The following is a 16,133-nucleotide window of genomic DNA, read 5'->3' as shown; positions in this document are numbered from 1 at the left end:
TGCTTCCTTATAATACATTCTTCAAAATTCCACCCATCAATTTATTATTGCCCTGAAGATTACTTTGATCTATATTTGTGAGTTTCTTGAACTCTGTCCTCTGTCTGTGATCTGATACTCAGTGCTCTATGTCTGTTGTCTTTTTCTGTTGACCTGCAGTGCCCTGTTCTAGATTTTGATTGGAAGGCCAACATACTGAATAAATCTGTGCTGAAAAGGAATTTCCCAAACTAAAGATTCTCTGCTACTTCCTGTTTAACACTATTAAATAACTTCCACGGCCACAGACATACGGAGTTTCATAATTCTATTTCAAATCCACTATCATTCAAGCTACATAAGACCTATGGAGCAGATGTTTTGCCAATTCTTTGATTAAGTTAATGGTCTTATTCTAGAGAAGAACCCTTGAAATTTAAAATAACTGCCAAGATTTTGAGGAAAGTGGCCTCCAATCTTTCTTTGTTCTTTTTTTTTTTTTTTTTTTTTTTGAGAAGGAGTCTTGCTCTGTCACCCAGGCTGGAGTGCAGTGGCGTGATCTCGGCTCACTGCAAGCTCTGCCTCCGGGTTCACCCCATTCTCCTGCCTCAGCCTCCTGAGTAGCTGGTACTTCAGGCACCCACCACCATGCCCGGCTAATTTTTTGTATTTTTAGTAGAGACGGGGTTTCACCATGTTAGCCAGGATGGTCTCGATCTCCTGACCTTGTGATCCGCCCACCTTGGCCTCCCAAAGTGCTGGGATTACAGGCATGAGCCACTGCCAATCTTTCTTTGTTCTTATCACTGCTATGGCTTATTTCATATGCATTAAGTTAGATGAACCCAGGAAGGCTTGTCACAACTATTTTACCATAGAGTAGTGCCAGGGGCAAAGATTTATGGACTGGAAACAAGCAAGCCAATAACCTACCCACCACTGTGGGTGCTGAAAGACTGACCTAATCAAATCTTCTGTCTTAGGAAGTTTGGGAGCCACAGATGTATAAGAACATGTGTGTAAATATTGTTGATCATTGTCAAGCAGTGTCTCCACTGCCCCAAAGTTGCCTACTCTAGGTACAGACCTTCAATTAAATGTTAGGAGAGTGCAAGGACCTCAAGATTTAGAGAAAAAATGACAAATGAGTAGATTCTAATACCAATTCTATTAATTACTTGTTGTGGGTTTGAGGAGCAGATATAGCATGAATAAAAAATTCATTGGTAAATAATTATGTGTCTATAATCAATAGTAGCTATACCGTACAAAGCTGCTGAAGTCTATTTTTCAATTTGTAAAAGATTGTTGTGTTATAATGATTATGATGTGTGAAAATAACATAACTTCCCTGATTATCTTCATATGTACAGGTAGATAGACAATATTGTTTGGCTTTTCTAACATTTGATTGATGGTCCATAATCACAGGTGACATTCCTGGGTACTTAATCCTTTCAAACTCATCTCTTTCTCATTCTTCTTATCCTTTTCTTCCCAATCATTTTCTTTCATTATATTCTCAATCACTTCTTTTTATTATATTTTCCAACTTGACTTCTCACTTTTCTCTTTCTTTAGAATTTCTCCTTTTGCCTTTGCTTTTGGTCTACTAGTAACACACTAAGACTTGTGGTGACACTCCAGTCTAAGATAGACCATGACTCATGGACTACAAGGCATTTTGAGTTTCTTACCAAAAATCACAGTAAAAGTGAAGTATTATCATAGAAAATGAACTTTAAAAATTTAATTTGCATTGATAGAAAGAGCAAAGGCAAGAACTTAAGCCAGCTTTGCCTTTGATTTTTTGCTGTATTTTCCTTATAGTGCATATTTGGAGGTCACACTGGGTAGAGAGAACCTGCAAGATACAGTTAAAAATTCCATTACACAGGTTGGAAAAAATAAATGAGGACACTTGAATTGTTTTCCAACAGAATTTAACACACTTTTATCATATCACTTTACTCCTAGGCCACAAACCTTCCTCTGGCACTAAGAGAGGATGTGGGTTGCTTGGAATCTGCTCCAGACTGTCACGTCACTTAGCTGCCACAGAAAGACATTCCTTCTTAGTCATAACAGATCCATAGGGTCATATTTTTAGTTCATATCTCCTTCAATGAACGCATATACTTGCTACTACTAGCAATACTGCATTAGCATCCTGAGAAGGATAGAGGTAGGGTGGGGCTTTCCTTTGTCAAATGTGAAAGTCCAAAAATGATGTTTCCAGAAACTTTGGGAAAACTTGGCCTTCATAGAATTTGTAACAATGATATTATAAGAGTAATAAAAAGTCATGTCAATAAGTTCAGTCTGTGTTCTCAGAATGCCTGGGGTAACCAGAGTCATAATTCTGTGGTTGGCAAATGTAATGCTACCATGCAGTTATTAAAATCCTTCTCAATAAATTTTATTCCACAGGAAAATGTGTTAAAAAGATAGCTAGGTTGTACATGATGATGGTTTGTGAAGATAAACTTTGTATCCCTCGCTTGTAACGACAGGTGCTGGTTCTTTGTCATTCTTGGGTGGTTATATCGCTTGATTGGAATAGAATTTGGGAGATTGATTCATATTGTACATTGGTAGTTTCTTCATTGCCTCATCTGGGAAAGTAATTATTCCTCTCTAATACTTATTTCTATTAGTTTTAAAGGATAGAGAAAAGTAGAGAAAAAGAGTAGACAGGCAGGACCCCAAGGCAGTTTCATCAAAGGCAGTTCAGCATTGATTTTATTTTTTTCAGAGACGGGTTTGTTTCTGTTTTTTATGTTAGTGTTTAACATCAGTTTTTATTTGAATAAAAGAGTAGAGCAGCTAAGGAGCTTAAAAACCTTGTCTTAGGGCACTTTTAGAAACACTCCATGTTTTATTTTCATTAAGCAAGAAATAATGATAATGGTATTTACATCCTTACCTCCGTAACACTCACTGTCCCAACTCCTACTTTCTTCCCAGATGCCATCAATGTTGTGTAAGTATAATTAGATCAAATGTATGAAATGCCTTCTGCTTTGAGAGAAAGACCCTCTGAAAATAAAAGTTGTCATTATCCTTGTCTCCCAGAGACACATTCAACCACAGATGTTTCCATCCTAACTCAGGGCCTATCAATCTGTGATATTTAAACTTTAGAAAACAGTTGGAGTTAGCTGATGACTTCTAAAGAATCACAGAGCTACAGATCTTAGTGGGAGATTGAGCAGCAGGATAATGCACCCAGGACACCAAATATGTATCCTTTATTGTCTTTATTCCTTCTCCACTTCATTTTTTTCCAGTCAGTCTCCTCTCTCTTCTTACCTATACTCCCAATCCCCTCTCCACATGGTCCTAAGGCCTTAAGATTTTCTTCAAATTTTATTAAAAGGAGCATTTTTATTAATGAAAAGTATCTTTGTTAAAAGGGGTACTGATAGATCATTGTCATCACTTCGTTTTTCTCCCTCATTTAGAAGTTGGCATGAAAGGTTTGATGTACTGAACAATATCATCTGCTCTAATGATCTGTAGACTGGAATAGGAGCTCAAAGGCTTCAGCCTTTCTGCCTCACACTGTGCAAGGGGAAACGGCTGGTGCTCATGTTTTATTGGAAGGATGGGAACAAAGGAAGTTAAGAGGACTACATAGGGGCCATGTGAGTCATAACAAGCCTTGTGAAATTGTTTCAACTCCTTTCCTCAACCTTAGCTGTTGTGACAAATGTGTCAAAGCTTTAGACAGGGAATACTGGATGTTGATGGAGCCTGGGTAGATGTAGAACATGATTGTGCCTCCAAGTCAAGGTACTGAAGCCGGAAATAGAGAAAAGAAAACTCTTTGCAGAAGAATAAGGTTACTGACATTTACTCTTACACTAGCTAAGCATTATTAATTTAAGAAAAAATTCATTTCTGGTCTAGAAATCCACTCTGTCACAATCCTTGTGACTGCTTTATATTTGTATTGATGCCATTACAATCTGTTGACCTGAGATTGAAATCTGTAAAACAACCAAATACTCAGAAGAAACGTATTCATCTCAAGGTGTGCAAGTAGCTTGCTCCCACATGTGAAGGGGTGTTCTTACCTTCCCTGAGCCAGCTGTCATCAATCTGAGATTTCATTTAGATTTTCTGTGAACAAGTATGTTGGGTAAGTTGTGACTTCTCTGCAAAGAAACAAGATATGCATTAAAGCCCACATGGCTTCCCTCTGGGACATATATCTGGGGCTGAGCGCGAAGCAATGATGACAAAAGTGCCCCAAGTAAGGTGCCAATGTTTCTGTCACCTACTCTATGGAGATTTTAAGTTTATAAGTCCTTGAATTTTTCCATGACTATCTAGGAGTATAGGAGAAGTTAATATTGAATTCTTCAGACTGCATCTTATTTTCTGTTCATTTCCCTCCACATCAGCAGGGACAGCCAATGAAAGGACACTAGTAACCTTTACCAGAGGAAGCGAAGGCCACCATATGTCTAAAAACTGAACCTGAAGTTTCTTTGGCTTGCACTCTGTTGTATTTCTTAATTATGATTCAGCTTTAAGTGGGAGTTAAGGAAGAAATTTGTTTCTAAGGCAAGTAGCTGGATTTTCGCTGGCTATAAAATGTTGCATGTCAGAGCTTTGTTTTTGGATTTGAGAGGCTACCTTATCACCAGAAAATGAAGATGTAGAAACTCAAAAGAACTGCATTCTTATTTTCCATTCTTCTACACACCCTAGTAGAAATTTTTACTTACTTTTTTATGCTTTAAAATTTGCATCTGCAAAATGGGGATAAATAACCTTTATTGACCTCTTAAAAACACTGTAAGTCAGGTAGTTAATGCCTTTAAAGTCTAAGGTAAGCAGCTGTTCAATCAAGAGGTTTTTATTATTATTATTATTATACCAATCACAGAGTGAGGTCACACCAAATAATTGTTTTCTTTCGTGTCTAATGATACATTCTTAAAGCTCTTAGGGAGCCACTTTCATCACAGACTTACTGGAGTCCTATTGATTACTCTTTGAAATTGAATGCGAAAAGATTGCTAATATCCAGTGGAGAAACAGGTACTCTCAGACACTGTTGGTGGGAGTGTAAATTGGAGCAGTCTTTTGGAGGGCAATTTGGTAAATTCTATCAAAATTTAAAGTGTTCAAACTCCTTTAACCAAGCAATTTCACTGGTGGGTTGTAGTCTTAGAGAAATACTTTCACATGTGCTCAAAGCAGCAAGTACAAGGATGGAGCAGGCATTTGAGCCTTTCTTTTTTAGATAGTAAAAAGTATCAGAAATTCTTACGTGTTTGCCAAGGCACAACTGGAAAAACTTAAATGACAGTACATGCATACTGTGATATTCTATGCAGCAGTTAAAAAGGATGAAGATCTGTTTGTGCTGATGGGAATATACGTAGATGTATATCTAAGTGAAAAAAAATTCCCATTTATGTTACAAAAGATATATTTTTATGTGTGTATATATTTGGAGAGTTTAGGAATATATATATCAAATTGATGACCTCTGAGAAGGAGAATAGAAGGAGTGAGGAAAGGGAAGTGTGATTTTACTTTTACTCTATGGTTCCATATCCTTTGGGTTGTTGAAAATACAGAGAAGAACTTAGGTGTTTTTTATTAAAATCATTAATAGATTGCAGAGACACTTCTATTTCCCAATTGAAAATTGTCAAGATAGTTCTATAGTGTATTTCTGTTGTAGGAGCCATCAGGATTGATGCAACAAGAGGTAAAATTGTCAGGGAAAAGTCAAGGCTTAGATGTATTGTCTCCATTGGCTTCAGTTTCCCTAACCCCCTTTTCTCCATTTTGTTAAAAGACACTAGAGGGTGCAGGAATAAGAAAAAGAAAAATAGGAATGGTATTTTTGAAAGTATATTTCACAGAACACTTACCTTAGGCTTGAATGGGAATTCTTTTATTCAAAGCAAAATCTACAGGACTCCATTTCTCCATTTCTCTTTCCTGGAAAAACCCAATTTCCCTGGAATGCAGCTTGCCTGGAATTGGCTGTAATCTCAGCTTCACAAATGGGCCCTGACTGATCTAAGCCCATCCACTCTATCACAATTTGTTGAGGTGTAAACAAACCGAAAACAATCAGCACTTCACATTTCTATGGCCATAGTGAGCGATACAAGGTGGGCATATGGCTTAATCAGAAGAGGCTAACAATTTTATTCAATGTTTGGGGGAAAGGAAGCTTTCTCTTCTCTTTGGAGATAAGCAGGTACTACCTGGGAGAGACTATTATTATATAAGGGAGCTGCCTGGGGATGAAGCTGACATAAGGAGGATGTCAGAGATGAATGAGTGAATTTCAGAGAATGGAGCTGCATACACACCTGGTGCTTGAAACTCATACTATTTTTTAGTTAAATGTGACCATAAACTCCCTTAGTCCTTTGTTTTTGTTTTTGTTTTTTTTTGGAGATGGAGTCTCACTCTCTCTGTTGCTTAGGCTACAGTATAGTACTGTGATCTGGGCTCACCGCAACCTCTGCCTCCTGGATTTAAGCGATTGATTCTCCTGCCTCAACCTCCTGAGTAGCTGGGATTATAGGCGTACGCCACCGCAATGTTTGTATTTTTATTAGAGACAGGATCTCGCCATGTTGGCCAGGCTGGTCTCAAATTCCTGACCACAAGTGATCTGCCCACTTTGGCTTCCCAAAGTGCTGGGATTACAGGCATGAGCCACCGTGTCTGACAAACTCGCTTTATTCTTTAAATGAATTTTGACTGAGATTTCTGTTATTTGGAGGTAAAATATCCTAAATTGATATGTTTTGGATGTTTGTCCTCCAAATCTCATGTTGAAATGTAACCCCCAGTGCTGGAGGTGGGCCTAGTAGGAATTGTTTGGAACATGCAGATGGATCCCTCATGAATGGCTTAGCACCATCCCCTTGGTGATGAGTGAGTTCTCACACTGAGTTCACATCAGATCTAGTTGTTTAAAAGTGTGTGGCTTCTATCCCTCTCTCTCTTGGTCCTGCTCTTGCTGTGTGATGAACCAGCTCACCCCTTCACCTTCTGCTATGATTGTAAGCTCCTTGAAGCCCTCGCCAGAAGCAGATGTCAGCATCATGCTTCTTGTACGGCCTGTAGAAGCATTAGCCAATTAAACCTCTTTCTTAATAAACTACCCAGCCTTGCGTATTTCTTTATATAATAGCAATGCCAGAACTGATTAACATGTAACTGATACACATATTTCATATCATAAGAAGCAATATAAAATGCTGATTCAGAATGTGACTCATGTCAGAGTACTAGGATTTGAATCCTGCTATCACTTAGTGACTGAGCAATCTTGGGCAAGTAAAATAGAAATAATAAGGATACCAAACTCATAATATTGTTATTATGATTTAATGAGTTAATATATGTAAAATGCTTGACACCGTGGCTGGCATGTAATATACTGAATGAATTATTAGTGCAGCAATAACCGTTGGGTGAAAAAAAAGTTATATTATCAGGTAGGCTTGGGGAACCTGAATCAGCCAAAGTAAACATGATTTCTTTATTGCAGGACTTCTTGAAATGTTTAATATACCAGTGTGCATTGTGAATTTCCAAGACTGAAATGTTATATTTAGCATTTCCCAGCTATTTGTCCACTGGAAACTTTTTTTTTTTTTTTTGAGAAATAGCTTGAGTAATTGATTAATCTGCAGAATCAAAATATTGGCTTTGAGAGGACATATTTAAAACAGGACTTGGTGTGTCCGATGTCCAAGAGTCTATTGGTTTGGCTCCTGTCCTTTTTCTGCAACTGGGAGACAGACATCTGAAGAATTTTTTCCTATGCCCACTTGCAAAAAAGGGACACTTCTTTTTAACTCTTAGTCTGCCTTTGAAAATATAATTTTCATTCCCAGACAAAACTATCAAAAATTCAGTGCAAAATGTTTCTAGTAATGATAGCTACTGTTTATTGAGTGGTTATAACACTCTAAGCACTTTGATAAACACTTCACATTCATTATCTCATTTAATATTCTCAACAGGCATATGAGGTAGGTACGATGAACTCTCCCTTTTGCATAAGATAACCAAAGTTTAGAGAGTTGGTAATTGCCAAGATTATCAGCTAGTTAGTAGCAGAGCTTGAATTTTGGAAGCAATCTGTCAAAACTTGGGATAGTAACCAACACATTAAGCTGATATAAAGAAAAGTTCCATTAGAAAATGTCCTGGAGTTCACATCTAGATATTTATAATCTAAGACTAACAACCCAATAAAATCCTTAAATCAATTTGTGCATAGACAGTTAAGCGTACACACAATACTACTAGACTAATGAAAGTGCTTCTTTTTCTTCTTCATCTTATATGAATTTCAAAGCCATCACTATCAAAGCACCATCACCCGAGAAACTGAAAACCCAACAACATGGCTTCTCTATCAAGGAATGTCTGTTTCTTGCAGTGGTCAGATTGCCTTTCAGTCTTTTTCTGCACAGTTGATAATTCAGAAGCATTCTCCTATACAGTAATTAAAGATGAGTTTTCTAGCCCTATTGAAAAACTCTTCAATTTAGCTATGACAGGTTATATTTTATAATGAGGTGAAAGGATATCACTGCTGGAGAAAAAAAAATCCACGGACTCTGCTACTCACAAAAGGCTGTCAAATACTATATGCTTCAGTGTAGTGGCTCGTTGTGAAAGAAATGCTTCTGGAGGGTTTCAGATTTTCCTTGGTCTATCTGTAGTCTCAGAACAAACAACTGTGAAGGAATGGTAAAGCTCTTTAAGGAGTCAAACTCTCAGTGACTGACTGGGCCGTTTTTTCCCGGAACAGAAGCTAATGCTCACAAATGACCCTGTTCACTGTCTCTCCAATACCTGTTCAAGAAAAGCCCTAATTACAGTCCAGACCATCACAATAAAGGCATAGCTGGAGGATGGAAAAATTCACTCTGGCATTCACAGCCTTTCTCTGGGCCTAAGATGTTTATTATAAACTATTTTTTGGACTGTTTTGGTAGATAGTCAAACCCCTATCACACCTTCCTCCTGTTTCCTTCTTTGAATATGTTTTGCAAAATTTTTGTGATTGTCATCCTTGCCCTGACCAAAAGGTAGCAATGACCTAACTTTATTTCCTGTTTAAATTTAGAACAGAATGCATGCAGAGTTCATATAACATTTATTGGCTCTGTGTGTGTGTGTATGTGTATGTACTGTTTTATACACACACACACACGCACACACACACACACCCCTATTAATTCAAGGCTGAAACTGCTGGACTGGGGCCAGTTTTCAGCTTTGCTGTGCCATCTTAAATGGATCCCTTGGTCCCCAAGGGCTTGCAGCCATTTGCCCTTTGAAAGTGGCTAACAGGTTGAAAGCTGGTTCATTTCCTGTGGTTCTTTTAAACACAGCCAGCTGTGAGAAGACGGGAATTTGCTGTCTTTCACATTGTTCTAGTAGGTGTTTCAGGAACTTCCTGAATGGGACTCAGGTTAGTTCCTTTTTCTTTTCCTTACCAAGTTGAGACTTTTTTTAATGGAGATATATGTATATTCATATATAAAATAAACTATAATTAACAACATAATTATATAAAACATATAATAATGTATAATAGTATATATAGTTATATCTTCAATTATCTAATCAATTATATATAATTATATTAAACTACACATTATATACATAATTCCTTTGAAATAAAAAGATCTTATGGGAAGTTCACAGCTGTAAATTTCAGAGTCAAAAGAAAAGTAGAGAGACCTGGAGTACTTAGCTTTGTGTTCAGTTCTCTGACACCAGAGACTCCAATGTATAAACAAAACCAAAGGGGAAATTAAATTTGTCATCTAGAAAAATTTATTTAAAAAATAGTCACAGTTATAGGAAATATTACAGATTATATGACACCATATAGCCTTTATTTATCTGCCTCTTCATTGCCACAGAGTACATGTTAACCTTGAGAGCACCTTAAAAAAATTCAACAGATCTGAGTCCTTGATTTCCTATTTACTTTCAATAATAATTCAGGTTTTGTGTCAAAATACTAATAAATATTGCCAGAAAGACAAATTATTTCTGGACTTTGTTTCTTCAGAGGATGATATCACATTAAAACTTGGCAGAAAATGTGTTTGTTAAATATTAACTTCAATAGCTTGAAAGGAAAAATATTGGGAGCCAAAATGTGTTGGACAAATAACATTATATCTTAGTGTATCCGAGAGAGAATCTAGTCATAAAGTAGGATCTTTCCTGATTTATGTCCCATTGGGACAATACTCTTTCAGTATATTTTGTTTGTTTGTTGCACTGTTCTCTGCATCACTCTAATGTTTATTGCATTTTGTTGTATATTTAATCTTTATTGCTTTTTCTCTAAATTTTTATAAGTTTAGGGTCCACAGAGTACTGTCCATCCCAATTTGTGGCAGTGCCATCTAGTGGCAGAATGATAGTGTGTTCTCCCTAGATTTAAGTGGGGAAAACGGGGAAAGCATGCTGGGAACAGAAGCCATTTTGTGAAGCTCGATGGTTGTCAAAGATGAACTGGAACTAAAATTGCACGTATGTAACACTTTTATCTGCTTCCTGTGCATCTTTTGTCCCCGCTAAGAAAAAGAAGTTTGCCAGAAGAGGATAATAACCAAAGCCAGTTTCATTCATTTCTTTGTGAAGACTTGTTGCAGCATCTTGTATTCAATGAAAGCTAGTAATTTTCCAGAGTCTGTGTACAGTTTCTCTTCTGATGTCTCATCAAGTCGATAAGACACCTGTTTTCTAGGATTTCATACCTTAATTGGCCCCAGAATCTGTTATCTCTTTCTATGTTGGTTCTCTTAAGCCATCCCACATTAGAATCCCATTTTTAAAGATGTTTAAGAGAGAAGATACAGGACCATATTTATTAATATATCCAAGTATAAAGGAGTAATATAAACTTTATCCTAGTAATATACTATAATATATATAGTTTATATGTATCTCCAATATTCTGCATCCAAGTAATATAATTTATCCAAGTACAAAGTGAAGTAATGGAGAAATAATAATTCTATGGAATAGAATATGGAGAGGATTATCAAGCTTCTGGTTTGATCTTTTAACACAAAACAGGGACTTTGTCTTTTAATTTTAATTAATTTTCACCTAAAGCCTGTATTACATATGGAGCAGTTCACTGAGATTCCATAAAGATGATAGTTATATTAGAAAAAGAATTATTAGAGTAACTTTGCTCACACACTCACTATTAAAACAACTGAAGGAAAATATTCTTCATATTAGGTATTTCTCAAATATTGTATGCTGTATTTAATTTCACTTCCTTTTTTTTGTTTGTTTTCACTGAGATTTATCTCACTAATGGGGAAATAAAAATTGGTTTTGTTTCCCTAAATTTATAGGTCCTAGGTATTTGTGGCCAGTGAATTGCAAGTTTTTCTCTTTTTCGATACTTGCCATTGTGACCAGGCTTCTGCCTTACAAATGTCAGAAGTAGAGTCCTGGCCTTGAAGTTCAGCCCGTTGGGCTGAGTTTCTGATCCTCAATCTAGTTATTGAGCTTCAGAAGTACAGATTCTAGAATCAAAGAAGTTGGTGCTACTTCCTAGTCGTATGACCTTGGGTAAGATAAAGAACTTCTAAACGTCTGTTTTATCACCTATAAAATATAATTTTTTGTGTGTGGTCTTGGAGATTAAGTGTGTAGTACACTTCTTGGCACATGGTAAATGCTTATTAAATTTCTGGTATTATTATGATCACATATCTCTTTCTGCTAGGGGTTGGATGCTGTTCACTTGGGCTATAGTCCCAACTGTAAATGGGATAGGAACATTGCTAGGAGATTACCGCTACTAGTTTGGATCTTACATTTTGTGGAGGAAAGTTTACTTCTTCAGGGGGACAAACTATGTCCTTCAGACGCTGACCATGCCTTTCTGGGGACAGTTCTATAGCTTGGTTAGTTTTCCTAGCCATTGCCAGCTCCCCTCCGTTTTCTTTCCCTTCTGTGATATTCTTCTTTTAAGATCCCAGTACGATTCAGAGGTGAGTTCACCTAGATTATAGATGACAAATTTTTATCTTTCATTTTTTTCTTTTAACCTTCCTCTATCATCAGATAGTCATGGGGGATTTGAAACTAGGGGGAAGGTGACATCTGCACATGGTTTACTCTAATGATCTGTACCTCCTAATGCTCAAAACAGAAACTCAAATGGAAATGAGATTTTCACAAACAAATCACTTTTTAACATGCCTTTTGTAACTATACCAAGAGTTAGTATGTGATTCTCTACTCCAAACTATCTTATTTCTTTGTGTAGTGATAGTCCCCCTTGCTTTTTGGCATCTGAAGACAAGTGTTTTATTGAAAATTCCTTGAGGGCAATAACCGTGGCTTATTCACCTCTCTATAGCTCTCACAGAGCCTAGCACAAAGATTCTCACATGGTAGATGCTTCATAAATATTGATTGAAAGGAGAGACTACCTTCCTGAAACAGCCCTTCTAGAAAGACCACTTCAGGAAGTAAAGGCCTCTCTGTTTGGTGGTTAGTAGACTAGGCCCCAAATATTTTGAAGTTGACTCTTGCCATGAGTATGATTGCAGACTTCACCTACCATCTACCTGCCAATGTTACTAGAAATTAAAACTAGACATAAGTTGATTTTGATTTTTCGAAGACATGTTACTGTTTTTGTTGTTACAGGTGTAAGAACCTAATTCAGAAATCCAGATATCTTCAAGAAAGATTACCATAACTTTATAAATAATAGCTAACCCTAGTATTTAATATTACTCTTTCTAGTCCCAGGCAACAGGCTATATGCCTTAATCCTCCTTATCACAACCCCTCTGCCTGGAAAACATCAACTCTTTCATAGGTAAAATTTGTTCCAGCACTCTGCCCATCATGATCTCTTAGGAGGAAGAATTTTTTTCAAAACCGTGCAAGTAGAATGATGTATAATCTCTCTTACCTAGTTATTTGTAAGAGTTCAAGATTAGTGTATCCATTTATTTTGTTTATCCATGCATTCTTTAGCTCACTTAGGTATTTAATGTTAAGTGAGTGCCTCCTATATAGCAGGACATGAGAGAGGTCTTGCAGACCAGAAACATCAAATGAATGCTGCCCTTACCATGAGGAACTCACAATCCTGTAAATTAGAGAGACATGAAAACAAAACGCATTGTGCATGCAATGTGACCTGTGTTTAGAAAACACGTAAAGAGATTTTGGGAGCACTGAGAGAAGCATATTTTGTAAGAGTTGTAAAAAACCACATAGTGCGATGGGAATGGGTGACTTTCAGCCCAGGTCTTAAAAGAGTAACCAGAAGTTCACCAGGTGAGGTAATGGAGAAATAATAATAATTCTATAGAATAGAATCTGGAGAGGATTACTAAGCTTTTGGTTTATTCTTCTAACACAAAACAGGGACATTGCTTTTTAATTTTAATTGATCAATTTTTACCTAAAGCCTGTATTAAATATGAAACAGTTCCCTGAGTTTCTATAAAGATGATAGTGATATTAGAAAAAGAATTATTAGAGTAACTTTGCTCACACACTGTGCTGAATATTCAAAGTAATTCAGGTTTATTCTCCACTTGATTTAACCTGGGTACTTTGGGTGGGCTCTCTTGCAAAGTCAGAAAAATTGGGTGCAACAATTGCTGATCAAGAGGTCCAACTGATACAGTGTGGCCCAAATCCCAGGCACACAAAAACAAGTGTTCACCGTAAATCACATTGTTAGCATGCACTATTTGGCATGGACCAAAGCTTCAGATACACACAAGACACTCCTATTAAGTAGGATACTCCAGATTAAGCGTGGTGGCTCACTTATGTAATCCCAGCACTATTGGAGGCCGAGGTGGGCAGATCACCACCAGTCAGGAGTTCGAGACCAGCCTGGCCAATATGATGAAACCCCTGTCTCCACTAAAAATACAAAAATTAGCTGGGCGTGGTGGCATGCACCTGTAATCCCAGCTATTCGGGGGGCTGAAGCAGGAGAATCTCTTGAACCCAGGAGGCGGAGGTTGCAGTGAGCCGAGATTGCACCACTGCACTCCAGCCTAAACAACAGAGCGAGACTCCGTCGTGAAAAAAAAAAAAAAAAATAGGATACTTCAAGGGCTAAAAAGTCATCTCCAGGAATTGGACCAAGGGTCAGTCTTGAAGACCTCGGAAATGTGTAGGGTTTGTGCAGCCCAGGCCTGCTGAATTAATCCTTTACTGCCCAGAGATACAGAAGGGTTTCTTGAAATCAGGGGCTTTTCCACTTAATCTCTTTTTTAAGTGTGACTCAGCTTACGTTTCTCACGTTTCTTTGTTCCCAGTGCTTAGTGCTAACCTGCTTTTTCTCTTATTTCAAGACACCAATAAGCACCTCTGTGTGTGGTGTTTATTGGCATCTTAAAATAGGAGAAAAAGTTGGTGGGGAGGAAACATTCTAGCACAGGGTACCAGCATCTCTAACATCTGTTTTGCCAAGGCAACACTGACTCACGCCCATCTTATTAAATTAATGCCTACATCTCAGTGGACTTCTTTGTCTGGAAAATGTTCTTATTTGTCATGTATCCTGTGTAGAAGGATCCATGTGTCTGGACTGTAATTATCTAATTTTAAAAATATATTTTATAAGAGCAAACACTGAGAAGTGTAAAGCTTTATTTTATAGTACCATGTGTTGACCTATACTTTGAATTCAAGTGACTATATATGTGCTGGAGATGGCAAGGACTGGAAAGAGGAGAGGTATCGAGGTATGGAAGAAATTTTTTGTTTGTTTGTTTTTTGTTTTTTTGAGATGGAGTCTCGCTTGGGGCCCCAGGTTGGAGTGCAGTGGCACAATCTTGGCTCACTGCAACCTCTGCCTCCTGGGTGCAAGCGATTCTCCTGCCTCAGCCTCCCAAGTAGCTGGGACTACAGGCACCCACCACCACGCCAGGGTAATTTTTGTTTTTTTAGTAGAGACAGGGTCTCAGCATATTGGCCAGGTGGGTCTCAAACTCCTGACCTTATGATCTTCCCGCCTCGGCCTCCCAAAGTGCTGGGATGCAGGCATGAGCCCCGGCGCCTGGCCGGGAAAAAAATCTTATGATTGATAACTATTGGTATAGTAGCCACATTTAAAAAAAATCTGCACTCCACAAAAGTAAAGTGCAACTTACTATATAATATACTTCCGGTATATTCTTAGTAAACAAACACATAGCCACTATATCCTCTCTTTTAAGATCAGTATTCCGTATGAATACTTTCTGTCTTCCTGAAACACATTCATTCCCATCTCTCAGGAAGTGTGCAGTGGAGAGCTAAGCCCTTTCCTTCTGCCTTTAATGTGGTAGTCCTGTACTTTGAGGGAGAACCCGTAGTTAGCAAAATTAGAGAAAAAATGAAGTGCCAGCTCTTTTCATTACTGAGAGGGCTTAAATTTGATGAACCTACTCCCCTGGGGCTGGAGGACAATTGTCACCTCTCCGAAGAGTGGTATGGGGTGAGGAGGCAGGCATTTCCTTCAGCGCCTTTCCTTGCACCTGGTCTCAAGAGAACATGTCCTGGACCCATCGTCCACTGCTGTTCCCTGGCCATCTTCTTTGCTTGTTTACCTCTGATACTTGTTTTGTGAACAGGAGATTTATGTGGGAAGAAAATTTGTATCTTGTGCCGGAGTCACTTAATATGTATTACTTAATAGTGAAATAAGAGGTGTGTCTATAGGTAATATAAAAACAAAACAAAACCTAACCTAAATCAACTTAGCTAAATTAATAGAGAAAGGTCACATGAAACAGTTTCACTTCATTTAGACCAAACCATCACATAGTTTTCTAATTGTGTGACTCTCAGGGTGTTGCTGCTTTAGGTGTAGCTCTGTATATTTATTCCACAAAGTGTTGTGTTGGAAATTTGAATCTACCACGGCCTTATTTGGCTGTGTTGCCTGTTTTAATTTTTAGCACCACTTCATGCACTACCAGTTTGAGTGAAGTGTGCTTTTTTGTCTGATAATCTGCATCCTTGCCTCCTAGACTCTTTTCTAACCTGTCCCCTGCATCGGTTGGTGTAGACATTTTTCTTTCTTTATCAAATCCCTGATTGCCCCCAAGCCTCCTTATTCTTAGTTGACTGCCACC

This window comes from Pongo pygmaeus, chromosome 16 (genome assembly GCF_028885625.2).
Source record: "Pongo pygmaeus isolate AG05252 chromosome 16, NHGRI_mPonPyg2-v2.0_pri, whole genome shotgun sequence".
NCBI classification, from domain to species: Eukaryota; Metazoa; Chordata; class Mammalia; order Primates; family Hominidae; genus Pongo; species Pongo pygmaeus.
The sequence above is the reverse complement of the archived record's forward strand: the minus strand, read 5'-3'. Positions refer to the sequence as shown.